This window comes from Muntiacus reevesi, chromosome 1 (assembly GCF_963930625.1).
Source record: "Muntiacus reevesi chromosome 1, mMunRee1.1, whole genome shotgun sequence".
In the NCBI taxonomy this organism is placed as follows: domain Eukaryota; kingdom Metazoa; phylum Chordata; class Mammalia; order Artiodactyla; family Cervidae; genus Muntiacus; species Muntiacus reevesi.
The window spans coordinates 250,016,807-250,031,167 of record NC_089249.1 but is presented as its reverse complement, the minus strand read 5'-3'; positions in this window follow the sequence as shown (position 1 = coordinate 250,031,167).

Below are 14,361 nucleotides of genomic sequence, written 5' to 3'. Positions count from 1 at the left end.
CTCAAAAGTTTCATCATCTCCCCAGATAATCCTCTTTACCACCTTATCTCCTCATTCCCCAAGCAAATCTTCACACACTTTTTATCAAAATGGATTAGTTTATGTTTTCTTGAGTTCTATATATAGAATTCTATTGTATGGAATTTTTTATCTGGCTTCTTTAACTCAGAATAATTATTTTGAGAGTAATCTGTCATGCATAACTGTATTTCCTTTTAATTGTGGCATAGTATTCTGTTGTATGGAAAACCACAATTTGTTTATCTGTACCCCTGTTGATGCACATTTGATTTGGGTTCAATTTTTGGCCATTGCAAACAAATATGCTAGAGCACTCATGTACAAATTTTTGCATGAACATATATTTTTTCTTTCTTCTTGGATTCATATCTGAGAGTTAAGTGGTTGTACAATACAGTTGGTGTGTGTTTAACACTTTAAAACACTGGCAAACTCCTTTCTAAGGGGTGTGCACAATATTACAATCCCAGCAGGAATGTATGAGAATTTTAGTTCCTCTATATTTTCCCCTATAATTGGTATAGCCAAGTTTTAGTCATTCCAAGGAATATATATGAGTGGAATTGCATCTATCATTATAGAAATGTTCTCTATTTTGAAAACTTATCAGACTTTTTTCACAGTGTCTTCATCATTATATAATGCCATCAGCAGTATAGAAGATTTCCAATATCTCCACATCCTTACTAGCACTTGTTTTTGTCTATATATATATATATATATAAAAAACCATCCTAGTGAATACAAAGTAGTATCTTGTGATTTGGATTTACGTTTCCCTACTGGCTAATGAGGTTGAGTATTTTGATGTACTTATACATCATTTGTATATATTCTTTTGAATAATGTCTATTCAAATTATTCACCCATTTTGAGGGTTATTTTTATTGTTGAGATGGAAGAATATTGGATGCTATCAAAGGTTAAAACCTACTTAGATAAAATTTGACAACTAGCTATGGCAAGTCTCCTGCAAAGTGCCAGGTCCAGACTGTTTTCAACTTTATTCTCCTGAATTCCTCAGGAAATGAGATCTATTTTTGTCTACTGAAGTTCAGATAGTCATTTCTCTTGTCACAAAATTTAAGTTTGGCTGTTTACCACTTAAAAGCAAATAATTGCAAGGCAAGTATCAGTAGAAAGGAAAGATACCTTAATCAGAAAAGCAGCTTTCTGTCTGGCTTTCAGGACAAGGTAGACTCATGTCCTGAGACCAATTCTGAGGATTCTGCTTAGCCGTGATGATTTTCAAAGGGGTAAAGGAGTTAGAATCTCAGTGATCTATCGAGGCTGGAGGTTGGATTCTGGAGGTTGGATTCTTCGTCATTCTCCATTGTGTACAGACTGGCTGATTCTCTCTTCAGATGTTATCTTGCCTGAGTAATCTGCCTGCAGGATTTGCAAAGGGGCTGTTGTTGGTAGTACAAGCTTGGTAAGTTGCCTCAATCATGTCTGATCGTTACCCTATAGACTGTAGCCCATTAGGCTCCTCTGTCCATGGGATTCTCCAGGCAAAATACTGGAGTGGGTTGCCATGCCATTCTCCAGGGGATCTTCCCAATCCAGGGATCAAACCCACATCTCTTACGTCTCCTGCATTGGCAGGTGGGTACTTTACCACTATCAAGAGCTAGTCATTCTTTAACTACTTACTTCTTCATTCCTTTTATCTAGGAAAGGAATCAACAAGTTACACGAGGCATGATGTGCATTAAGGAGAACATAAGTCAGGAGTTAGGTTAAATTGCCCAATGACCCCATTCCTATCATTAGGTTCTTTTAACATTAGAGGGTAACAGAAATGGGAAAACAGCAAAGCAGCAAAAAAACTGCTTTCATTCTAACTACTTCTGATTGGGTTCTGTTGCACCATAGTGTTGGACTAAGGGATTGAGATCTTAATCATACAAGATGCCAATCTAAGGTTTAGAATTTGGGAATATTTCCAAGTTAGCATCCATTCTCTGAATTGAGGCAGGACTATACCCTGTTACAGAAGAAAGTAGGTGGAGTGGACATTACCCTGTCCCCTGAAAGATTTGGAGAAAGTTGAAATTGCTTTGGGGACTGAAACTGAATCCCCATAAAACCAAATTCCTCTGCAGATTTTATGACTAATCTGTCTATCCAAAATGTTATTTCCTCTCTGTCCAACACTTGTTCTCCTCAAGATTGAGGAATATCAAAGATAAGTGAGGGATTAGAACTAAGAAGGAATTGGGGGCCCTTCTGAGTACAAAAGCCTTTCTGTGTCCCCCAATTTCTTGCTTGGGAAAACAAAAAAGGCTTCAGCTTCTTAGACCTCCCCTGAGTTCAAAAGGGTAGATAGTTTCTAATTAGAGAAGGGTAGGAATGCAGAAACAAAAGAGAAACAATCAAGAAACAATAGAGTTGTGATAAAGCAGGGTCCTGGCTCCTCCACAGGGCATCCCAGGTGGTTCTATGGCAAAGAACCTGCCTGTCAATGCAAGAGTCATAAGAGATGCAGGTTCAATCCCTGGGTTGGGAAGATCCCCGGGAGAAGGTCATGGCAACCCACTCCAGTGTTCTTGCCTGGAGAATTCCATGGACAGAGGAGCCTGGTGGGCTATAGACCTTAGGGTTGCAGAGAGTTGGACACAACTGAAAACTTAGCAGAGCTGCAGGCTCCTCCTCAGCAAGTGTATATTATATCTTTGAGTTCGCAGAAACTAAGGTCACCACCCAGGTAGAGGATGATAATTTCATGCCACACACTAGATTCCTGGAACACTGTAAAAAACAAACATAAAAGAACATTGAATGCTGGATCCTTATCAGAAATATAGATGTACGGTTTGCAAATATTTTCTCCCATTGTTTGGGCTACCTTTTCATTTTAATAGTACATGCTAAAGCATACACTTTTTAATCCTAATGAAGTCCATATTTATCTATTTCTTCTTTGATTTCCTGTGCTTTGAGTATCATACCTAAGAAACCAGAAGCTATACTAAGGTCGTGAAGATTTACCTTTATGATGCTTTCTTATAAGGCCTTCATAGTTTAAGCAGTTACTTTTTAGGTCTTTGTTTCATTTAGAGGTAATTTTAAAATGTAATGTGAGGTAGAGAGATCCATAATAACCTTTTGTTATGCCACCATCCGTTTGTTTCAGCATCATTTGTTGAAAAGAATATTTTTCCGATTTGAATTGATTTGGAACTCTTTTCAAAAATCTATAAATGAATGGATTACTTCTGTGCTTTGATTTCTCTTCCATTGACCTGTATGTCTAGCATTATGCCAGTATCCTCACAGTCTTGATTGCTGTAACTCTGTAGTAAATTTTGAAAGTGTGAGTCATCCAACTTTGTTCTTCTTTTTCAAAGTTGGTTAGCTATTCTAGGTCTCTTGAATTTCCATACAAAGTTTAGAATCAGTTTGTCACATTCTGCTAAAAAGACAGATTTCAATAGGGATTTGTGGGGCAATATTGCAGATTAATTTGGGCAGTTTTGCCATTGTAATAATATTAGATCTTCCAATCCAATAGGCTTATTCAGTTCATTCAGTTTTTCTTTAGTATCTTTCTTTTTTTTTTTTTTATTAATTGAAGGCTAATTACTTCACAACATTTCAGTGGGTTTTGTCACACATTGACATGAATCAGCCATGGAGTTACATGTATTCCCCATCCCGATCCCCCCTCCCACCTCCCTCTCCACCCGATTCCTCTGGGTCTTCCCAGTGCACCAGGCCCGAGCACTTGTCTCATGCATCCCACCTGGGCTGGTGATCTGATGTTTTGTAATTTTCAGTGCACAAGTCAGGATATCTTTAGTTAAATTTTTTCATAAATATTTTATTTTTTATTATAAGTGGAATGTTATTTCATATTTTACTTTTAGAGCTTATTGCTAGTGCATAGATACACTATTATTACCATGTATTAATCTTATATTCCGTACACTTGCTTTCAATTTTTCTCCTTTAAGCATGATGCTATTAATATTTTGGTTTTTTTGTTTTTAAATAGGATCCCTTTATCAGGTTGAGAAAGTTTACTCCTATCCCTATTTTGCTGAGTGTTTTATCAGGAAAGGGAATTGTATTTTTCCAAATGCTTATTCTGCATAAAGGGTATGATCATGTCATCTTTGTCTTTTATCTTATTAATATGTTCCATTGCATTGATTGATTTACATGTATTGATCCAGTCTTGCATTTTTAGGATAAATCCAAGTTGGTAGTGGCACATGGTCTTTTTTTTATGTATTTGCTGAATTCTGTTAATATTTTCTTTTATTTCTGAGGGATATTTGTCTGTAGTTTTCTTGTAATGTCATTGTCTACTTTTGGTATCGAGAGAGAATTTTTTTTCATAGAAGAAAGTGGGAAGGAGGTTTCCTTCTCAGATTTTTTGGATGGATTTGTGAAGGACTAGTGTTAATTCATTTTTCAATATTTGGCAGAATTTACCATTGAAGCCATCTGTTCATAGGCTCTGTGGAAATTTTTCTGATTACTAATTCAGTCTCTTACCTTATACATCTATTCAGATTTTTTCTTTGCTATATTTTAATACTTTGTGTCTTTCTAAGAATTTGCCCATTCTCTGTTACTTAAATTATTGATATTCAGTTATTCTTAGTGTAATCCTATAATACCTTTTATGTCATCTTCATTTTTAACAGATAGTTTCATTGAGTATAAATTTATCAGCTGACACTTTTTATTGCCAGTACTTTAAAGATATTTTCACTTGTACAACTGTCTTGTTCCTGGTGAGAATTCTGTTATTACCTTCGATTTTGCTACCGTGTACATAAGATTTTTCCCTGTTATTATGTTTGAAGCAATTTGACTCTAATATGCCTCGGTACATGTGTGTTAGTTGGTCAGTCATGTCTGACTCTTTACAACCCCATGCACTGGAGCGTGCCAGGCTCCTCTGTCCATGGAATTCTCCAGGCAAGAATACTGCAGTAGGTAACCCTTCCCTTCTCCAGATCTTCCTGACCTGTGGTCGAACCCTGGTCTCCCACATTGCAAGCCGATTCTTTACTGTCTGAGTCGCCAGGGAAGCCCATGCTTCAGTATAGTTCTCCTCATATTTCTTGTAATTGAGATCTCTTACAGTTTCTTAGATTCGTGGATTTATAGTTTCCATCACATTTGGAAAGCTTTTAGTTGTTTCTTGATACAGTTTTTCTGTGCCTTCTCTCCTTTGGATACTCTAATTATAGGTACACCAGGCTGCTTGAAGTATTCCTGCTGCTCACTAATATTGGTTTTGTTTCTTTTATATATTTTTAAAAATTCTCACAGTGTTTTATTATGGATAGGTTCTGTTGATAAATCTTCAGGTTCTATACCCTATTCTGATCTATTTGATATAACAGGAAATCAGTTAAGTGTACTTTTTCATCCTAGTTATTGTTGTTTTTATTTCTAGATGTTCAATTCAATTGATTAGTGTATTTTATATGTCTACTTAACTTTTTGAAAGTATACATTATAATTGCTGTTCTAGTGATCTTGTCTGTTAATGTAAAAATCTGTCAATTCTGTGTCACTACTGTCAGCCTTGTGTGAGTGCCAGATGCTTTAATTTCTAATCCTTCTACATGGTTCTTTCTCTCATGTGAGGTAATTTTCTCATGTTCAGCTCTATACTTTATGAAGACCCTCTGCAACTCTCTGTATCTCTTTGTAGGTTTTTCCCTCTCCAGTACTCTGTCCTATGAATTCTAATTTCCTTGGTTTCCTTGGACTCTCAACTCTGTTCCCTGAACTCAAGGAATCTCTTGGGTTCTGTCTGTTTTACTCCCCTGCACCATGGTCTAGAAACTCTTTAAATGTAACAGGCTGAGGCAGTCATAGGGTTTACCTCGTTTGTTTCTTGTTTCTCAAAGATTCCACATTGCCTGTTTTAAGTGTCTTGAACACTGTTGTTTCACATATTTCTGTGCCTGTTTTTATATGTTCCAGGGAGGAGAATAGGTATGATTCCTCCTATATCATATTGTCTGGAATCAGTTTATATCTGAAAAGAATTCCTTTCAGATATTATTTAAAGCATCCTCTGAATACATGGCCTCCACATTTCAGAAACTTGACACAAGCCAAATATAGTTTTATTCCTACAGTTTTATTGCCTTTTACTCATCTATGCAGTCATTTATTAATTATGCAGTAAATAGAGTTTATTAAATGTGAAGTTTTAGGCTGGACAGTATGACTATAGTGACAGGCAAAATCAAGTACATCTCTTCTTTAATGAGACTTATTGCCTAATGAAGAAGAACTATATTGTCAAGTTCTAAGATAAGTACTCTGAAAAAAGTAATATGGTCTGATGATCCTGTTTTAAAAAATAAACCCTCTGGGGTGACTGCAGTGTGTCAACTTGGCTAGGCTGAAATATATTTTCCAGTACTCACTTTCTGCTGCGTTTCTGGTTAGGGTGTGCTACAGGGAAGATTCTTGGGAGAACAAGAGGATGAAAGGAAAGCAGCATCTATTATTTAGCTCATGTACATATTTGCTGATCTGCTGACACTTTGTTTTCATGAAGCAAGAGCTAGATCTGAAGCTGCTCTACTTTTCCTGTATCTGTTTTCAATTCTCCGACTTCTGAGTGAGGTCTGTGTGTTTACTTTTGTGATGAAGGACACTGACATCTACAAGGCACTGTTGTTACCAGGGTCTGAGACAAGAATTGACATGGTTTCAGTGGGGTTTCAGGTTGAGTTTGTGATTTCCGGGTTGCTCTTGATCCTCCTACTTTGCATTTATCTTCCCTTCCAGCCAAACGCAGAGGCACCACCTTCACAGAGATTGATTATCCAGCTTCCACAACTGCTGATGGTCAATTCCCTGTTAAAAATCCCTTTATCTGTTTGTATCTTGTTATTTTTGAATTTAGGATGTGTGAAACTTAGTGTCTTTTATCCTCAACTGTGGGTCTAGCTATAATTTCAGAATATTAGGAAAAATCCCTCTCTGGATCCTATTAAATTTTATCCTGAAGGAAATATGAAGCTGTTAAAGGATTTTAAGATAGGTCATGACATGTGGTTTGCAGTTTTGAGAAATAGCTCTGTCTCCTATATGAACAGCCATAATGGAGACAAGAATCGAGATGGCTAAAATGTCTAATTCAGATGTTCTTGGAGCAGTCCAGCAGAAAAGTGATAAATTTTCTTCACAATAAAAAGGACATAGAACATTAGAAGACTGTGATAAAGATATTTGGAAGTAGATGCAACAGAATTTGTTGAACTCTGATGTATTTCAGCTCATAAATTATTTGCATTTTGAAAGAGAAAGCAAGAGGGAAAAACACACAGGAGAAAATCAGTCATCATGGGCATTCAGGGTTCCAAGACTCCTAAGGAGGAAAATAGATTTAGCACAAAGTCATCTTACCAGTATCTCTCATCAGTTCTGTATCACTCTAATTTTAAAATAGATTTTATAGCTCCTTTCAAATTTTGCCTCATGGACCAGTGCCTCCTGCATCTCCAGGCACTTGTTAGAAATGTAGGATGTCCCCCCCCACCTGTAATTTCCCAAAGCAAAGTCTACATCTTAACAAGATCCGCAGATAAGTCACATGTACATTAAAGTTTGAAAAGTTCTGTGAAGATTCTAGTAGGCCGACATTTGCAACACCATAGATAGACTTTGAGGGCATTATATTAAGTTAAATAAATCAGACATAGAAAGACAAATTTTATACGATCTCATTTATATGTGAAATCTAAAAAATTAAAACAAAAAAAATGAGTTCATTAAGGCAGGGGGCAGGGTGTGAGGGGTGGACAAAATGGGTAAAGGGCATCAAAAGTACAAGTGTCCATTTATAAAATAAGTTATGAGAATATAATGTATAACTAACTTTAATTAATAATACTGTATTACATATTTGAATTTGTTAAAAAGAATAAATCTTAAATGTTCTCATTGCAGGAAAAACGTGATAACTATGATATGGAAGTTAACGAAAATTATCATAGTGATCATCTGTCAATATATAAAATATCAAGTCATTACATTGTAGACCTGAACCTGATATAATATTATATGTCAATTATACCTCAATTTTAAAAATAAAATAAGTGACATTTTAAAAGATGAAAGATTCTAGGAAGTCAGAGAAATCTAAATCATGTGGTGCCTTCCCAGTCATTTAAAATATACCACCCTAGACAAATAGGAAATGGCTGGCTATAGAAATGTTTAGAATTTCCCCTCCCACTCCCAGGGCATCAAAGTAAGGCTACATATTCTTCTTCACACTTATCATCCTCCACGTACTATTTTAGCCTCTTCCGACTCGTTGGAGCAGGTGGGACTCCCGACATCTTACCACGGCTTGTAATTTCCAACCATCACAACAGCCATGGCTGTCAGTGGGATTTTCCGAAGCATTTGGCATACAGCAGACTTAGCACAACTCTGGCAATGCTAATAATAAAAGGCCTCCCTTTGGGATGCCTCAGAAGCAGATGTAAAACATTATCTAGTTATAACTAGATTAAAGAAGTTTCTTCTAATGAAGGCATTTTTCCCTCTTGTAATTTCCTTTTACTAACGATGAGCAGAGAATAGATCAGGCTCTTCATATCCCTGAATGCTTGTGATGAGACCAAGGGTGAGGACTGGGCTTAGTAGTGAAGGCACTGTGTTCTCAGCCACGCCCTGGGTCTGCTTATCTGCAGGTTGCAATAGTCCATTTCAGGGACACTCCTCTGATTCTACTTAATTCAACTTGCCGTGAAGCAGTGTTTCACTCTGTGCCTAGTCAGCAATTACTAACTGGTTGAGAGCTAAATAAATCTATGATACGTGTCGATAATTTTCCATCTCCTCAAGTAAACACACTCTACAACAGCCTGCAAAGCTTTGCCTGATCGGCCTACCTTTTCAAACTCATCTCAGGCTATTCAACTCTATTTACTCCAGTCTCTCTTCTCCATTCCTCTAACATGCCAAGTTGATGACCTCCCTAGGAAGTTCACACATGCGCTTCCTCTGTCTGTGTCCTGCCATCCCCTTCCTGATGATGTCATTCCCTTGCTTTAGGTCTAAACATAAATGTCATCTCCTCAGACAAGCTTCTCAAGATCCCTTCACCCATGCCTCCTGCTAAAAGTAGGTCCCCTAAGATATTTTTCTCTTATTACCCTTTTAGCTTATTACCATGGTGTTTATCAGGGTTTGTAAATACTTATTTCTTTATTTCTTAGTCCCCTCCACTAAATAATAAGCTCCTTGAGACCAATTCTGTCTTATCCGCCCAGGAACTAGTACAAAACTATTGGTCAAAGGCAAATATTAATTTCACAAATATGTGGGTTCTGTCCTACCACCCAAAGTGAACACTTGTGAATGTCTGTAGTTCCCTTTAGGTTCTGTGTATGTTGCGTACTGAACCTTGTGTTGTTTGGTAACTGTTTTTTGCTCATTCAGAATGGATGATTCGAGTATCAACTCCTAAAGGAAAAAAATATATCTTTGCTCTTTTTTGTATATCCTATTTGAAATAGTTTTCTGAACATGGTGGCTCTCAAGAACAAGTTAATGTAAATGAAGAATAAATTAGTCCTCTATGCTGTAAGTAGGTAGTTCATATCCTACAGGAGAGAGTTTATTTTAAATTTCAAAGTTACTTGGTAAAAGAGACCAAGTATTTGCAAACTTTAATTTAATTGAGATAAATGATACCTTTTCATCTCTGAACATTTTTCCTTGTCCAGAATTGAAGAATTACATCATGTTTCTTTTTGTCTATGAAATTTGGAAAGTAAAATGGCAGAAGGAGATACATGTAGTTATTATATACTTGGTTTAAGTTATTCCAGAAGGTGCTTCTTATAACCTTGAGTATTATCTTTCAGTAAGAGAGTGAAGAAAAATGGGGAGTATAATTTATGGGAGGAGTAGGGGAGAAAGTCTTTGGAGGAATTTAATTTTTGATATTGTTAATTGAATTCTCCCTATGAGATCAAATTGAGTTATCCAAAATGGACAGTCTGGCCTGTAGCTTCTGACACTGGAAGAAAAATCATGCCTGTGGTCCTTTTCATTAACTCATTCAACATTTGAGTGTCTGTGTATTTCAGGTAGTGGTCTAGGCTCCAAAGACACAGGGGTATAGGATATCCTGCCTGTAGTTATAACCAGAGAGGAAATATAGAGCAGGAAAATACAAAAACAAGAACAAGACCATTCCTTGTACTAATAAGCAACACAAAGGAGGTAAAACAGGGCTATGTTACACAGAGTGGCTGAGGGATGCTCCTTCATCTTGGTTGGTCATGGAAGGCCTAAGGGACACATGAGCAGAGGCCTGACTAATGAAGAGAAGCTTCTCCTTTCCTCCTCCCTTCCCTTCCTTCTCTCCTTCTCTTCACTTTGGGTGCTGTGCTCAGTTGTTTTAGTCGTGTCTGACTCTGCAACACCATGGCCTGTAGCCCACCAGGCTCCTCTGTCCATGGGATTTTCCCCGCAATACTGGAGTGGGTTGCCTTGCCCTTTCCCAGGGGTGCTTCCTAATCCAGGGATTCAAACCTGCATCACAGGTGAGTTCTTTACCTGCCGAGCCATCAGGGAAGCCCCACTTCACCTCAACCCAAATTCTGATAAGTGAGACTCTTCCTGGTGCTGCTTGAGTGAAGTGTCCACTTCTGACCTAGGAATGATGGAGGCACGCTGTATAACATGGCCATCAGGGGAACCTGTCTGGATGAAGGGCCCATCAAGGGGATCCCTGTGGCTGGACAGACAACCTAGTGGCTGCTTCAAAGACTGCTGACTGTGTCCTCCTACCCACAACCAGGTATCTGATAATTTAAAAGATAGGAAAGAGGAAAAGTTGGGAGGAATGAAAGATGGGTGTGTGAGAGAGACGCATTCCTACTTAGAAGTGAGGCAGTAAAGATCGGGTCCCCACAAGGCTCATTCTCCCAGCTCCTGGTTTAAAACTCAGCATAGTGAATTTATTATCCAAGAACACATTATGTAACTTAAACAGTCCAATGTTAAAGAAACATTTTCCACACTGATTCTAATTGTATCTTTCTCATCATGTGCAATTATACAGAAGGACCATAATTGTTGCTCTTTTGTTGATATATTGGTTTAATATGCTCTCTTTTATTGTTTAGACATTAAATGTATGCCTTTTGGTATATGTGTCCATGCAATAAGAGTAGTTAAATGATGTTAAACAATTATACCACTGTGTCTCTACCCCTTTTGTTTTCCATTTGATATCAAACTCTGCAGAGTAGTAATGGTGTCTCATGACGTATCATTATAAAATGGGCCTGTATTGTCTTGGCTTATCTCTCCTAAATGTGAAACACATCCTATCTCCTCTCTTCTTTACTTCAGTGGAATCTTTGATATCATCAAAGAGGTATCAACAAGAATTTTTCAATGCTAACAGGAAGAGAAAAAATATCTCTACAATTTCTAGTACTTTCTTCATAAGAATCTGAAAAATTGGTGAAGCTGTCAAGAACTAAGCCGACTAACAAATTAGAAAAATTCCTGAATGTAGTGTTCTTCTTAACATTCACTCATGTAATAAACTCATTAAATATTTGTGTATAAAATAATGGTTTACATATAAGATTTGGGAACATCAAACACTGTGCTGGGTATGGAGAAGAGACTAGAGGATTTCTCAATGTGCTAACAGTGTCTTTTCAGGCATCTTAGCTTCAAATTATTTTTTAATAAGAGAATCAATACCATTTGAAGAATGACAATGGCCTGTAACATTTAGTGAGCATATGTTAATTGCTGAGCCTTGTACTTAATTGCTTTATATGCATCTTCACATCTGAACCTGACAACAGGCCTACAGATGACTACTTTTGTCCCCACTATAGATCTGGACAGTTCTGGAAGAAAACAGTCATATTCTTTAATACCCTACTTGGCCTAGCAAACACATCTTTAGCATGGCCTCACTGAGAATCTAAGCCCCCAGTCTAAACACATATAGCTGATTGATAACAGGAACTATAGCCTATGGAATATGCCAGTTGTCCATTATAAAACATGAGAACACTTAATGTTTCCCTAAAGATAGCAGTCAGCTGTAATCTCCATTATGCAGCCAGTTGGTAAGACCATTCAGTACTTTCTTTCTCCAGAAATCAGTTCTCAATCATAGAGCTCTTCCACTGTCAAAAGAAAATTGCCAAATTTTACAAATCAGAAGGGAACAAGAATATACACAAAGAGCCCATTTAGGTGGTTGTTGGAAGAACCCACAGAAGAACCATGGCTTTGTCCTTGATTCTGGCCTGGAAGAAGAGAGAGGGGCAGATTTAAAATAAAATAAATAAATAAATAAAAAACACAAAAAACCACTGAGTATAAAATACCTACCTGCAGAAAATGGAGAAGTGAGGGAAAGTGGGTTCATTCAATCACAATCTCACATTCAAAGAGCCACTGAAAAAACTCACCATTGCCCAACCAGTATCATTTGGTCCCATTACTGAGCTGATGAGTGCTATTGATGGAGAAACAGATGGGTCTGGCTTTTTCATTTCCTGATCTGTCTGTAAAGTTGGTATATGGCCCCTCTTGATTACACAAGATTATTGTGAACAAAAAATGAATTATCCCTAGGAAGGATTTATAAAAATGTCAAATTTAATGGAAATGCCTGCTTCCGATTCTAGCATTGCCCTAGTAGTTTAAGTAATGACATTAATTTCAGAAAGTTGTCGAGGGTAAATAGATAATATTATACTGAGTTTCACTATGTAAACTATTTACTTCTCAATAAGGATTGATGTCTTGGGCCTGACTCTGTGATTTATTAGTTTAGTGACCTTGAAAATGTCAATAATATCAGGTCATATACTATGTGCAAACATGCTTTAGTAAGTACTTTGCATACCTTGCCGTGTTGATTCCTCACAACAATTGGGTGTGTAGGTCTTGTGTTATTTAATAGATAAGGAAACTGTCGCCATGAAATTAGCTTACTTGACCTCACTTATTAACTAGAAAAAGTCACTGACAGAGCCAGAATTTAAACCAGGTTCTCAACATCAAGTTCAGCCTTCCATGTTTCAATTTCTTTATCTTGACACAGGTATAATCCTGCCAGCTTTACATGCTAGTTGGAAGATCAAATTCAATAGCTTATATAAAATATATCTGTAAACTGCAGTGCATTTTAGCATATATATGAGGTTTAAAACAGGTATGAGTTCTATATACTTTATTCTACCAGCTGGCCATGAATTGGATGTTTGGAGTCTTTCTGCTGAGTCCCGAAGATGTGCTATTTTTCTTTAACATCGTTGTGTACTTTTGTATTTGTCATTTATTTTTTAATCTGTATTTTCTATACTGGGACCTGGCTGGGGTGATCTGCTTAGGATAACACAGGTTGGTCTGTTATTTCAGAGCTGTCACTGTTGAACTGACAACTTTTTAGGATGTCCTAAAATGATGCAATTTGAGATTAAGGTCTGTGCTGGCAGCTAAGAATCGTAACTTTAAAATGTCTTAATAGATACAAAGTCCAGTTAAGGTCATATCCTATAAAAATTTGGGAGAATATCTTTTTCTCATTTGGGTTGTGCTGAAAACAATTTAGAAAAATAGGAGATTACTTGGATAATCTGGGCTTCTCCGATGACTCAGTGGGTAACGATACAGCTGCAGTGCAGGAAACACAGGAGACGTGGGTTCAATCCCTGGGTCAGGAAGAACCCCTGGAGAAAGAAATGGCAACCCACTCCAGTATTCTTGCTTGGAGAATGCCATAGACAGTCTGTAGTGGGCTACAGTCCTTGGGGTTCCAAAGAATCATACACACCTGAGTGAGTAAGCACGCACTTTAATAATCCAGGGCTGAAGAACTCCATGAAAACATGCTATGCTAAGTAACTTCAGTCATGTCTGACTCCGTGCAACCAAGGGAAAATACATGGATTTAAATGAAACAAATAATTAATTAAAAAATTTAATAGACAATACCTTTCTTTTTGGATTTAGATGTGCAAGTGACATCCCTGGGCATTTCAGATATGTTTTGTGATTGATTGAAAGAGTGTATAGAATGTTTAATCCAATCAAGTTTATAAAAACTCAGCAGCACATGTAGATACAACATATTTTATCAAGTTTTCACTGGGCATGTGGACCCCTAGGGGAAGATTTAGATGTTGATGGTAATTCTTACAGAGTAAGGTCATGCTGGACTTGAGAAAGACCCTATTTGTGGTAAGTTATATCACCATTCAGCAAGAACTTAAAATTAGTTGTACATGTACTTCTATATAAGGAAATACTGACACATTCTAGTTTCTCCTGACTCTTGAGTTATGATTAGTT